The sequence below is a fragment of the Serinus canaria genome, chromosome 8, assembly GCF_022539315.1.
Source record: "Serinus canaria isolate serCan28SL12 chromosome 8, serCan2020, whole genome shotgun sequence".
Lineage (NCBI taxonomy): Eukaryota > Metazoa > Chordata > Aves > Passeriformes > Fringillidae > Serinus > Serinus canaria.
The window spans coordinates 5,889,312-5,902,713 of record NC_066322.1 but is presented as its reverse complement, the minus strand read 5'-3'; the positions used below and the strand labels follow the sequence as shown (position 1 = coordinate 5,902,713).

General features: G+C 44.3%; 1 protein-coding gene across 1 annotated transcript in view; it reads right to left on the bottom strand.

Annotated features, from left to right (window-relative positions):
* RAB3B (RAB3B, member RAS oncogene family) overlaps positions 1–6,334 on the bottom strand; it is a 50,815-nt gene extending 44,481 nt beyond the window's left edge. The window contains exon 1 of the mRNA XM_009088718.4: positions 6,198–6,334. The gene's annotated coding sequence lies outside the window, so the exon portion shown is untranslated. The remainder of the gene's footprint in view (positions 1–6,197) is intronic.
* Positions 6,335–13,402: the final 7,068 nt, after the last annotated feature.

Here is a 13,402-nt window from a genome sequence, read left to right as displayed (position 1 = left end):
AATCTGTCACATAGATGGATCCACACAGCTGTGCTCAATTTGTGAGCAGCATCATGGTGAAGCCTCAAACTGGTTTCTAGTGCAACACAAAACATCAAAGTGTTCCTCTCTTAGGAATCACTGGAAGTGGTCACTGTAAGCCCTGCTCTGCAACATTTTTTGCCTACAGCCGACTTCAAGACAAGTTTAATGTGTTGGCTAGAAATTACCTGATGTACATCGCCATTTATTTATTCCCAGAAAAAAAGGCTAAGGTTGACTTTTAGTATTGCCAGCCCTTATGATTTTGGCTACAAACTAATGGAGAGCTGCTCTTCTTTATCCTCTCACAGACAAGAAACAAGAAATCCAATCATTACCTTGGAAGGTTCCATGTCTCTTTATTAGCAACCATGTGTTCACTGGCATGCTGTTTCCACATCCCATTCTCTCTCTCAACAGTGTCAGAACGAAGTCTGAATTTGGGAAAGAATCTCCTTTTCTGCTGTCAGTCACCCCAGTTAACCATGAAACCTGGTCACACTGATGCAACTTACATTTCAAACTATACCCTAAGACACATTTGCAAATTCAACTTGTTATGAACCTGTGTACTCTCTATATTACAACTTCTGGGCAATCCTAGCAATAAAAACATCTTTTAATATGCTTCATTTTTAAAGCCAAAAGTGTAATTTCCTATATTTGTCTTATGCTATTTAGGACCAGTAACAATTTAAATGTGACGGTTTAACTGTTTCATCATCATCCAGTAACACACATTTCTTTAATTAGGCAGATTTGGTGAAACCATTCCTTTGTATTTCTACACTTACCCCTGAGAGGTGCTACTAATGTGCAACATAACTTCTTCTCAAAAGCATTAATACCTTGTGTATTTTTTTCCCAAAAAGTCTTAGAAAGAACATTTAAGTTAAAAATATTCTAGTTCTCAAATTACACATCTAGGTCAATTTTCTATTATAAAAACTCACTCCTTTATGTGCTCTGTCACTAGAAAATAAATACTGTTTTCTTTTTCAGAAATGAATTTCCATTCTGAACCAATTTCTACCAAGCAATGGAATTTTTTAGAGCCAATGTGTACTGTCCTAAGGATAAAGCTCATAAAGGAAACAAGGCCGTGACCTTAGAGACTCTTATATAATGCTGTTCTAAAGAGAGATTTATCAGAAGCAGAAAACAGAGTATGAGCAACTAACATAAGTGCTAATAAACATTGCAAGCAAGCGATAGTTACCAATTTAGATCTATAATCCATGAGAGAGATGAAGGCTTTGCTGTGAGTATATGAATCAAGAGAGTGGTCACACTGTTGAACCTGCGATGTAGAAGCAAAAGGATTACAATGATTATGATAAAGATGAATAATAAGAATATTGGGTAAGGGAATAATGGGTAGGCAGGTTAGGCTGGGAACACAGTGCTGTGTAAGGTCTGAGCTTCCTCCACTGAAGGTAAAGAGGAAAGTCCTGTAGTGTACAAAGAGAACAGAAACAGTGCTTGAGTTAGTGACAGATATTAAGATAAAAGCAAACATTCGAAGCCATCAGTTTAAAGTTTAATAAAGGGAGATTATCATTACTAATCTAAAATTAAAGTTCCTGATAAATCTCACAAGTGGATGGAAAACCTTGGATAGGAACCGTTACACATTTCCTGAAGAAAGGCAGCAAAGCAAACGGAACCAAGGAGCAGCTGAAATCCCTCTGTACACAAGGGTGTTTTGCACAAAGCCTGGATCAAAGTCTACCATGCTGCAAAGACAACTGCAATAGGACATCTGCAACTTATAGCACAGCTACACAAAAATATCTGCCTTAAAGTAATAATTATTCCAGATTTAGAGCAGAAAAACGTAACAGAACATAGTTGTCTTTTTCATGGCTAATACAGTGTAAAGGCCAAGTTTGTGTCTGGTGCATTTTCTCTCCAGTAAGCCAGGGTATAGCACCATTTGTCATCCTGACTTACATTATCTTGCCTTGTGGAGACAGCCAAAACACCTGGGCACACTCGGACCTTACGTAAATAACATGCTGCAGCCACCTACTCCAGGCCGGAATTTGGATCAAACACAAATCCTTTCTCAGGATCCACACAATTGACAATCACCTCGCTTGGCAACACGACAGCAGCTTGGTCTTGCTCAAAGTATTGCACATTTTTCGGTTATATTTCCTCCTGCTCTCACAGCCCTGCCCTCTGCAACAGCTGCTCCCTGTGACAGACTCTGGCTCACTCTTCAGTACTGTCCAGAACTTGACTTTGGGGTGTCAACTAAATGCCACTCAACTGACAGATCTAGAACGAAAACAATTCAACTCTCTACACAGAAAGTCTATGTTTATTACTTTTAAAATGTGAGCTCTTCATCTTGAGGGCTTCATCTTGAATAAAATTCATTTATTAGTGAGTCCAGAAGTCTTTACAAGAAGATTCTTGTAGTGGATTTCTTCTCCATCTTACATGCTACAAAAAAGTTCAATATATGCATAACAACTAAAGGATGAAAACCTTAAGCAATGTCAGTGGTTATTTATTTTCATTCCCATTTAGATTTGGGAACACAGGCTTTAAAAACAGCTTTTAAAGGATTTTTAAGAACTTGCTGGGTGTGGAGCATGAGTCAAGAACCAGCAGGTACCACTTTTTTGCCATCTTACTTTACAACAACATTTGGTTTGACTGTTAAAAATATTTCCTCGAGTCAAACATCAAACCATGCATCTCCCATTTCCTGCACAACATTCAACATCCTCAAAGTCCATTTTAGAGCCAGAACAAAATTCTCAGGAAGGAGGAATTAGTCACTCTAGTATTACAATAAAAACAAACAAACAACAACAAAAAAAAAAAAAAAAAAAAAAAAAAAAAAAAAAAAAACTTTAAGAAATATAAGTTTCCACTTCTTCTCTCCTATGGGTGTTAAGTGTTCACCACTCTCCTACTATCACAGTGTTCCATGCCTGTTGGCAAGCACACCACTCCAGAAAATACACAGAAAAGTAGGTAATAATAAAAAATTCTCCCCTGGGAAAAGGGACCCACTAACTGAACCCAGCTCAGCTCTCTCCCAAAGGATGCAAGGAAGAGGGGATTTTTAATCTTCCCTATGCCCTAAAGAGAGGATGCAGAGATTTCCACAACTCCCTGAATATTCTGTTGAATTTAGGAATCCTGGAGTCAGACAATTTCTAGGTCTACAGAACTGCAAGCTGAGGCTGACTCAAATCCAGCCCTGTCCCAGAGAACAGTGCACACAGATGAGGTTGAGGGCTGTTACAAAACTCACCAACTTCAAAGCCCTTCCTTCCTGTCACAAACACTGCAGCGATGGCCAGAACAACAGAAATCCGGAATTTGGTCCCGTCCTCATCGGATCTCCAGCCCTGCAGCTCTGCCTCCCTTTCTCAGGAAGGAACTGGCAATGGTGAAGCACTTCCTCACACCTCACTGAATACACTGAAGGAGCAGTGACATGAAAGCACCCAGAGCAACACACAAGATGAACCTGTACCAGCTCTGCTACAAGACACATGTGAGTCCCTGCTGATCCTTCCCCAGCCGGAAGGCAGGGCACAGCTATGTTCTGCCCTGGGATACAGCCCTCCATGGAGAAAGACATGACCGTGCCCTCCCACGGTGGTGGAAGATAAGGGAAGTTCAGGCACATGATGGCACCCACCCTATCTGAAGCTAGAGTGAGGCCATATGCAGGTTCAGGTAGACACCCCTCCACCAATGAGCAGGAGACAGTTATAGATTTTTCTGCACCACTGGGTCTAAAACCTTTCACTTATAGGTAAAAACAAGATGCTGTCCTCACCAAATCAAGTGACTAGAGACTGGAATTGTCTTGTAGAAACCACCTGCAAACCAGAATCACACAGAGACAGGACCAGCTCAGGATGCCTCCGCAGTGCAGAAGTCTAATTTGATGCCTTTTAATGCTCCTCTTCCAAGCAGAAAATCTGTGATAAGTTAATTCATTTCTCTATGCTATGATGTTCTCCCATGCTGCAAAGTAAGCCACCTGCTAACTGGGATTAGAAAAAGCACCCTCACACATCCCATTTTTTAATAAGCTAATACTTCCAAACATAAATCCTATTGCTTATTTCAAATATCAAACACTACTATGCTAAGCTAAGCACACATTTCCAGGAGCTCACTAAATATGCAGAAGCTGGAGCACAAGATACATTTTTACAGCAAAAAGCATACCTGAAATGACCAGTTCAGGACATTTCTCAGCTCTAGCCATTGAGAACTGCCTCAAAAAACCTTACTTCTTCAGCCCAACCAGTAACACTAAATACTGGGGGGCAAAGTGGACATGAGAGCCCTTCCCTGGCACTACAATCAACCAGCATGATGCAAGACCCTGAATTGTGATGCTGTGACCTGCACATTTTAATCTGGAGCTGCATGAAAACATATGAAAATGAAGGTAGGAAAAACCACCTCTGAACTACGCAGCTAACATGACTACCACACAACAACCATCATGTTAACAAATATAAATGCATTGCTTTGCTGCACACAAGAACTACTGCTATTAAAACCTAAAGCTGATAAGTCTTCTCACTTTGTCACCCGAAAATATATTTGGTCTGCAAAGAGGGCATCATGATTTTGTCAAAATTGCAAAGGAAACTTGATTTTAATTTGGTTTATTTGTCTCTCTTCTGACTTACACTATCAATTGTTCTGATAAAACTGTCCTGAAGGCAGTAAAGTCCCAGTAAATGCATATACAACCACCTCCAGGATAGCAAGCATAAATAACAGGAAATAAAAGCCTTTTAGTTACATACTTCCATACAGCAGTGTATGGATTCAATTTTGTACCCTCTATAATGCAATACCAGTGCTCCCATGCTCTGAGTACAAACACACAGATCAAAATTATAGTTCCAGTGACATTTTTTTACCTTTGGAGAAGGAAAAGAAAAAACATGCACAAGTGAATGTTATTTGAACCCAGAGGTAATCCAGGCAACTCTGAAGCCCTGCAAACTATTATTTGCACAACTGAGAGTGCAGCACTGGGTGAGAAATAAGTGATGAGAGACAAAGCAGGAGAAGTCAAATCCAGATCTGCCACCAAAGAATGTCACAGAAACATGTTCGGAGACCACGGTCTTATATTGTCTCAGGACAATATAATGGGAAAATCCACGTTAAAATTACTCCCCCCGGTTTGGTTTTTTTTTTTCTTTTTTGACAAGTTACACTTAGATCAACGTGATGCACTGCACAAGCCTACAAGCTTGTAAGAAGGAAAGGACAGCGTGGAGACAGAACCTTGGGAGGCATAAAAGGTGGAGCCACTGGTGCCGGTGTTGGCGATGCCGCTGCGGTCCCACCGGCTGATGGTACCGCGCACACCAACGGCACTGCCGGGCTGCGGGCGAGCGCCGAGAAAACAGCGGGCAAAACCAACGCGTCGTCCCAGAATGCGTGGCAAAAAAAAAAAAAAAAAAAAAAATATATATATATATATATATATCACATGCGTTTTGCACAGCATAAACTGGACAAACGGGAGAGTTTATACTTTTTATGAACTAAATTAGAAGATGGATCCGTTCGGTTTGGTGCGGTGGGCTCGCTGCCTCCTCCGGCTCGGGCGGGCAGCAGCGGGTCCCTGCCCTGCCCGAGCAGCCACGACGACAGCGGGTGCCGCGTTTCCCGGCAGTGCTCCATCGCCCAGCAGTTGGGTTGCTGTCACCTGGTCCCCCTCCCCGAGCCGGGCACGGCCCGGGTGACGGGAACGGGCGGGTTACGCACCAGCTGGAGAACAGCCGGGAAGGCCCCGCTCTCCGGCCTCCCCCCTCCCGCGAGGCTGAGGGTACTTTAGAGATAAGGCAATATTATATCGCCTCTCATTCCTGGGAAATGTTTATTTTAGAAATGGAACTGCTGTTGCCCTCTCCGCCCCGCCGCTCCCGAGGGCTGCCCGTTAAACCACACCTCGGGGCAAGGAGCTCACCCGCCGGGCACCTCCTGCTTCCCGTCCCGCGGAGCCCGGGTGCAGCCCCGCCGCTCGGGGCGAGGAGGGCAGGAGGAGTTTGTGGGTCCTGGTGGGGACGTGAGGTGCGGAACACCGCCAGCCCCCTCCCCGCTACCTTCGAGGGGAAGCAGCCCCGACGGCGCGGGAGGAGCCCCCTCAGAGGAGCCGCGGCTCTTACCTTCGGCGGAGGAGCGGCGGCGCCGAGCCGAACCGAGCCGGGACGAGCCGAAGCAAAGCGAGCCGAGCAGAGCCGAACTGAACTGAAGCGAGCCGAGCCGAGCGGTCCCGCGGCCGCTGCTCGCGTGGCGGGAGCCGCCCCCCCGCCGGTACCTGGGGCGGCTCCGGAGGCGGAGCGCGGCGGGGCGGGGCGGGGGCCCTCGGGGAGCGCGGGAATGGGAAATCGCCTCAGGCGCTCCTGGAACCCCTGCGGGCTGCGAGAACGTCCCGGGTACGACCCAAACTTGCCATTCTTACCGCGCTCCCCGCACGGGCTGGCATTCTCATCAGTAGCACTGTTAACTCTGAAGCCTAGTGATGGCCGATATGGCATCAGGCACTGCATTTCTACTGGTGAGAAGACAGAAATTGAGGCAGGGGCTGCGATCTAAGTCGTTCACATGAAGGAGGTCTGATGAAGAGGTTGTGGTGGAGCCTCTTAGCTTTAAAACCCATTAGACCCCAGAGTGACTTGACTGTGGTCAAGTCACTGTTCCTCTCCAGGAAACCAAAATTGCCTTTAGACATGATGCCCTAGACAGAATTAACAAAATCTTGGGTTTTTAAAAACACACATATTAAACATTATGTGCGACATAACTAAGAATGTGCTTCCCTAACAACCGGCAAAGATGGCAGGATTTAACCAAGTGTTTACCTCAGCACAAACACAAGGTCTTGTCGAGCCCCAGGAGAGAGGCTCCTTGTGAGGGGAGGCCAGAGCAGGAGGTGCTTAAAGGTACTGGATTTGCAGGGTTTCTTCTTCAGGCAGTACCTCTGAATTCATACCCCTAAAACTTGGGGGTGCAGACATCTTTTCACCCTGCTATGGCCTCCAGAGCACTGCTGCTTTCTTCCCAGTCTCATTGTGCCTGTTGTTTGATGTGCAACACTTTGACTCGGCTTGGACACTGCCCACGCAGCACAGGAATAATTTTGTCCATTTGTAAAAGCTTTTTGCACATCTGGTGATCTTCAGCATCTGATCCTCAGCTCTGATCTTCGGACTGGCTCGTAGGTCAACCAGCCCTTGGAGCAGCTTAAGCCTTATAACACTTCACTCACTTTAGAGGAGTCTGACAATTGATTTATTGCTACATTTTGTCCAGGGCAGTTGACTAGTTACTAGTGTCATGGGAATGTAGGAATCCAGGGAGCACAGTAGTACTGTATGACTAGCATATAGCTAAGGTGAACATTTTAGGAACAATTACAGGAGAGATGCTGAGCAGCTTTAATGAGCACCTCTTCTCTCTGCAGATCAGAGATGCCATATAGCTTCTCCATTTCTCTCAAGTCAGAGCTATCTGCCAGGTGGCCCAGGGGACAATTCTACCCAACATCAGAGTCATTTTCTACCCTCGTCTAGAATGAAAATGTGTATTTGCCACCAAAACCCCAGCTAAAATTACTGTTATATAAACCAGGCCCTGATTTAAGTCTTAAACAAAATAACAGCTTTGTGTAGGCAACTAGAAATAATCAACAGTGTAACAAAATCCCAAATCCATTACAACAAGTATTTTAAAGACAGCCTAGCAGGCTTGACACCTAAAAAAGTCTTTCCAGCTCCTTGCAATCCTCTTGTTGCTCTGGGATAGTTGATCTCTGCCAAAACCCGACTTCTCATCAACCCAGCATGGGTAGAGCCCTTTTCTCAGTCTGCTTGATTGATTGATGCTCAGTCTAGAAAATCATTGCGATCCCACAGCCCTATAAAGCACCAACACAGAGTGCAAATGGTCCTGGGCACATACCTGCGCCTTTGATGCAAAGGACACACCATGGCTGAGGCGCACTTGGGCATCTGGCAGTGATCACCTGATTTGACACCCCAAAACTACAGGCACAAGTGCAGAGCCACTGTTCAATCCTAATTTCCAAAGGTTTTTTTAGATTTCATGCCACCCCTAAAATGCCAGTGCTTGCTTTCAAGCCGTTTCTTAGTCAGGGATAACCTAAAGAAAGCATGCACCCAGGTAATTAGGAGACAGGAGAATATGCAGTGATTTGCTGTCTATCACCTTGTTTAGACATGTTTCTATAATTTATGGAGTGAATAATTTTTGCTCTCCTACTGCACTTTCCTGCCAGGTTTTAATGTTATATGGTCATGAATTGCTGATACCACTTCCAGTGGGGGAGGTCTTTGTTATTTTAGATTTATAGATGGGGAAATAAGGAAACAGGAAAGAACTCCCACAAGCACACGGAGGTGGAAGAGCAGATGCTGTGCTTTATCTTGTTTTCTGACATGTGGATCTATCTCACTCTCTCCCAGCAGTCAGGAGAGCACATTTACCAAGCACAGCATACATACTCTACTGCTCTCTCAACATTTTAAATTCAAAACACTCCATCTTTTCACAGTGCAATTGATCTGAAGAAACAAATTTAATCTTTTCTAAAAAGGGAATCTTAAAAAATTAATTTATCAATTTATGTATTGATTTATTTATTCTTAAAGCAAGAGCAGCACCAAAACAGTTTAATCAGCTGTTGTCCAGGGGAGCCAGGTAAAAACAGGACACCCACAAACAAAATCCTCCTTGTTTGAATAGGCAGCACTCACCCAAGTTCTTCTCCACTTCAGTGTGGAATAAAGAGCATATAAGGCCCATGCTGTGTCCCCAGGATGTATGCGAATTTCATTCCCTTTAACAGGGCTAATGCATCCAAATCCTCACAAATGGCTCTTTGAACATTGTTCATAATATCAGAAACAGCACAATAAAGTGACATCCAAATTTGACTGTGCTCTCAGTGCAGCTTATTTTATGCACAGCATGTTATGTTGTGACCTGAAGCACTCTCAAAAAGCAGAGAGCACATCTGCAGTTCTTATCAATTAATATTTCTGCAGCACATCTACCCATTTCATGCTGTGCATGTGCAAAATGGTCCAAAATTGAGTGTATACTAGCAAATAAACTCTAATCAGCTAGTTACCTGCAGCCTTAGCCAAACTCAGTCCACACACTCCTGCCCCTTCAGCTCTGCTCCAGCTCCTCCCTTGCCCTGACTTGGAGTGGTAACAATGGGATCATGACCTTTGGGGAGGGTGGAAACTCTTGGAAGTTGGCTCCCCTTCACTCCATCACAGCAGACACATGGGAATGGAGGAGAAGATTCCTGTGTTGGCTGGAGGAAAACAGAACACGGGAGCAGTGCCCACCCACTTGAGATCCCATGCCCAGGTTGTACCCTGCCTGCTCCCCCCACCCTGCCTGCTCCCACATCCCGGCTGCTCCCTGCACTTTTCCTGATGCCATGCCCCAGCTGGGATGAGAGCCAGTCGGGGCTGGTGTGTGACAGCCTCTCTTACTGATCTGAGTCAGAAGCTGCAATGCTGTAAGCACAGGTCAGCCAGTCCCTGCTTCCAGCACAGTTGCGAGCAGAGCAGTTTTGGGTCTCTGGTTTTTTTTGGGTGTTTTTTTTTTTTTTGTCCATAATCAAAGGAACTTACTGCAGATTTCACCATCACAAAATGGTACCATGACATTTTTCACAGCTTGGCGATCACTCAAGCTTTGGTCCCTGTTGCCACTCTCTGTAACAGGTCACAGGGGCTGGCTGGCACTTGTCAGTGAAGATTCTTCCTCCTTGAATGGTGCTGACGTGGTGGCACCAGATTGGTGCTGTAGTGGCAGGAGTGGTGCTCCCTGTACAATGGCAGGCCTGGGAACTGTGCACAGCCACACCTTACTCTAGACAAACTTTGAGGGGAAAAGCAAACTGAGATTATTTGACTAACTGCTTAACAAATCAGCACCTCTTTCTTCAAGGAGGAAAGGGGGAACAGATTAATATGCCAAATAGTTTTGAGACAGAGTGACTTCTAATATTTAGACAGACCTTCATTATTGTTTCCTGGTTTCCTCCAGGCAGCAACCTTCCCTCTCCAGTTAGTGCCAAAGACAACTTACACAGCTGTCTGGAAAGGGGATGCAACCTCTTAGAGAAACTTCATCTTTGGCTTTGCTGTCTGTGAAATGAGCATGGATTTGCAGTGACTTCCCCTTTTCATCCCACTCTCTGGAGAGAGCTCTGTTCAGAGTAATTCCATCTTTATTGCTTTCTGAATCTCTATCCTCAGACCTCAAGTTTAGAGCCACCAGGAGCGATGGTTGTCAAGGAATAGCCCTGGAGTGGTTCTCCTGGCTGGGCAAACCCAACAGGCATAATACCAGGCCAGCTGCAAATAAATATCACAGCATAACAGAAATGCAAATACCTCTCCTCTTGCCAAAAGTTAAGAGAAGTTTCATCACCTCCAATGGTATATGACCTCATATTCATAGGGGTTTAATAATATTTCACTTCAGAGCTATTTATTACAGGAGCTCCAAAGGAGCTCTGAGTGAATGAAGCTCATTAGCAGTTTGATGCAGGTTAGACACTGTGGCAGGCAGACAGCCACGGGGACAAAAGTGCTTTTGAAGTAGATGACTCCTAAACTCAGCATGCCAGGATGGGACACTCTGGCCATGCAGGCATTCTTGGTTGTTGCAGTTTTGTTCCCTGCTGCTTAACATGGCAAAGGAGAGGTTTCCCAAGTCTCCAGCTGAAACTTCTTAAAGCCTGTCCAGCCTCAGGTGCACAAAGCAACCTCTGCTCCCAGGCAGCTGGATGGGAGCTGCAATCCAGGCACTCCCTAATTCACTTTGGGATTTTTTTCCTCTGTAGGTTGTTTCTGGAAGAAAGGGAACTGACAACATGTTTATTTACAAGAGACTAATTCAACCTGGCAGTTTGCTGGGTCTGTACTAAGAATTTTGAAGTGTCTTGGGGTTTTTTATCACCATAGAAGGAGGAAAAGCTGAGAATCCAAGGGGATTTCTAAATGCATCTGAAGACCTGATCATGTAAGTTACTGCAAGTCACACACAGATGGGAAGTACAAGAAACAAAGCTGATGGGGGCAAACTAAGCTGAGGTCTTGGTTACTGAGCAGTGCTGCAGTGTATCATTAACTTTAAACAGAGCTTCAGCAAACACTGACCTGCAAGCCTCTAAGCCCTGTATTTGGGACTTGTTTGTGTATAAAGTAACAGAACATAACAAAAAGCAACTGCTGGGTGGATCACTCTGCCCAGAAGAAAGTGCCAACCATCTGTACCATCCTATCAAGATCAGGAAGAAGGATGTAAAGGAGATAGTAACAAAAATATCCAGGTATAAAACTAACAGGTAGAAAAGAGAAAAGTACTTTGGCGATTTAACATCAAAAGTAGGTTCGCCCTGCAATCCAGAGATGTGAAAACAGCTTTTACACAAGTTAACCAGCTGTCCCTAGGAATCAAACTGTGAAAGCACATAAATCATATTATGCTGAGACCCCAGCTAGACACCAAGCAGGTCAGCAAGTGCCAAGCTCCATCCTGCTACAGAGGACAAAAGCGTGGTCTAGAAAAGAGCAAATGGAAGAGAGGGTGGGGAAGCGGTACCAGCTCACCATGTCTGAACATACAGATGGTAGAAAGGATTAGAGAGAAAGGAGGCAGCTGAAGAACAAAGGAAAAGGGTCATGAAATAAGTTCTTCCTTCCAAAGTACCAAGTCTGGAAGGCTTGAAGTGCTAAGGAGAGATGTGCCAGAGAAGATGTGAAGGAGCATAATTTTGAATCAGGGTGGTCTTAAATGTAAAGAATGAAGCACATTGCCCGTACCTGTCACTGAAGGGAGATGTCTGTGGATGAAGAACTTTCTAAAAATTGCTTTGAGGCTTCATTGCTTCAGGCATCAGAGCATTTTGCAAAGAAAGGGACATTTCAATGTACATCCCACAGGCTGCAGCTTCACTGCAGAGATAAGAGCAGGGCAGAGCTGCTGCAAAATCATGCATGGAAACTCACAGAGGTGCACCCTGATAATTTGCATCAGAGATTGCTTTTTAATTATGATTTGTTGAATCCTTTCCCAGATGAACACGCAGAGTCCTCCCCCTGCTGGCAAGTAAAAAAGCCATAGCAATGATTTTTTAGTTATGTCAATCTAAAGCTCTAAATAAAATGAGCATCAGATAGGATCTATTTTTTATTTGCACAATGGATAGAGCTGGGGAAAAAAGAGAATATTTTGCACAGTACAAATCCTTTTTTAAGGCTTATATAGATTTACTTTGAGGTTGATATGACTTGAGAGTAGCTGCTGAGTTCAATTCCATAGTTAATTTACTAGACAATTTGCAAGAGAAGCAGAGGATAAAGCCTGTAAAGTAACTATGAGCAGCTGAGGAGGGTAATTGAATTGTGCAATAATTCTATTAATTCCACTGAGTCCTTGTCTTTTAGTAACCAGTTGAGTTTTGGTGCCTAAAATTTCTTAGACAGACTGGTCTAGAAAGCAGAATTCCTAATGCTGCTGAACAGTTAAAATTGATTCAGTAGACAACTTGTTTACTGTATAAACAATTTTCCCCACCTTATGTCCTCAGACGGCTCCTCAATAAGTGTCTGTAGAAAATGATCTCGTTTGTTATGGGAAGTGTCTTTTGGACAGGAATTTTTGCTTGAGATGACTAATTTGGTAGCTGAGGGGAGAGCAGTAAGTGGTGTTTATTTTGACTTTACTATGGCTTTCAACACTGTCTCCCAATGCACCCCCATAGACAAACTGATGAAGTACAACCTAAATAAATGGGCACTGAAATGGATGGAAAACTGGCAGAACAGCTGGCCTGGAGGGGGCTCATCATTCGTGGAGTTCCCTTGGTTGGTACTTTTTAACACCTAACTCTGAGCAAACTGGCAGATATAAAGCTGGGGAGAGGGGCTGATATCCATCTAACAGTGGTTGTGCTGCCACTGAAGACCTCAAGAGGCTGGAGAAATGGGCAGAGAGGATTGTCAGGAGGTTCAAGAAAGGGAAATCCAAAGTCCCTCAAATGGGGAGGAACAACCTGTGCATCAGTACTGCCTGGAAATCTGATTTGCTGCACAGGAGAATATGGGAATCCAGGTGGAGAACAAGCTGATCATGGGCCAGCAATGCACTCATGTGACAAAGAAGCCCACAGCATGCTGAGCTGCATTAGAAAAAGTGTCCTCAGCAGGTCAAGAAAGGTGATTTTACTCCCCTCTATTCTTCTCTTCAGTTCCAGTAAAGGAACACTTTGCCTTCAGCAATGTGAGTAGTGTAAGAATGGCTGAATTGTAATTTTATGGAA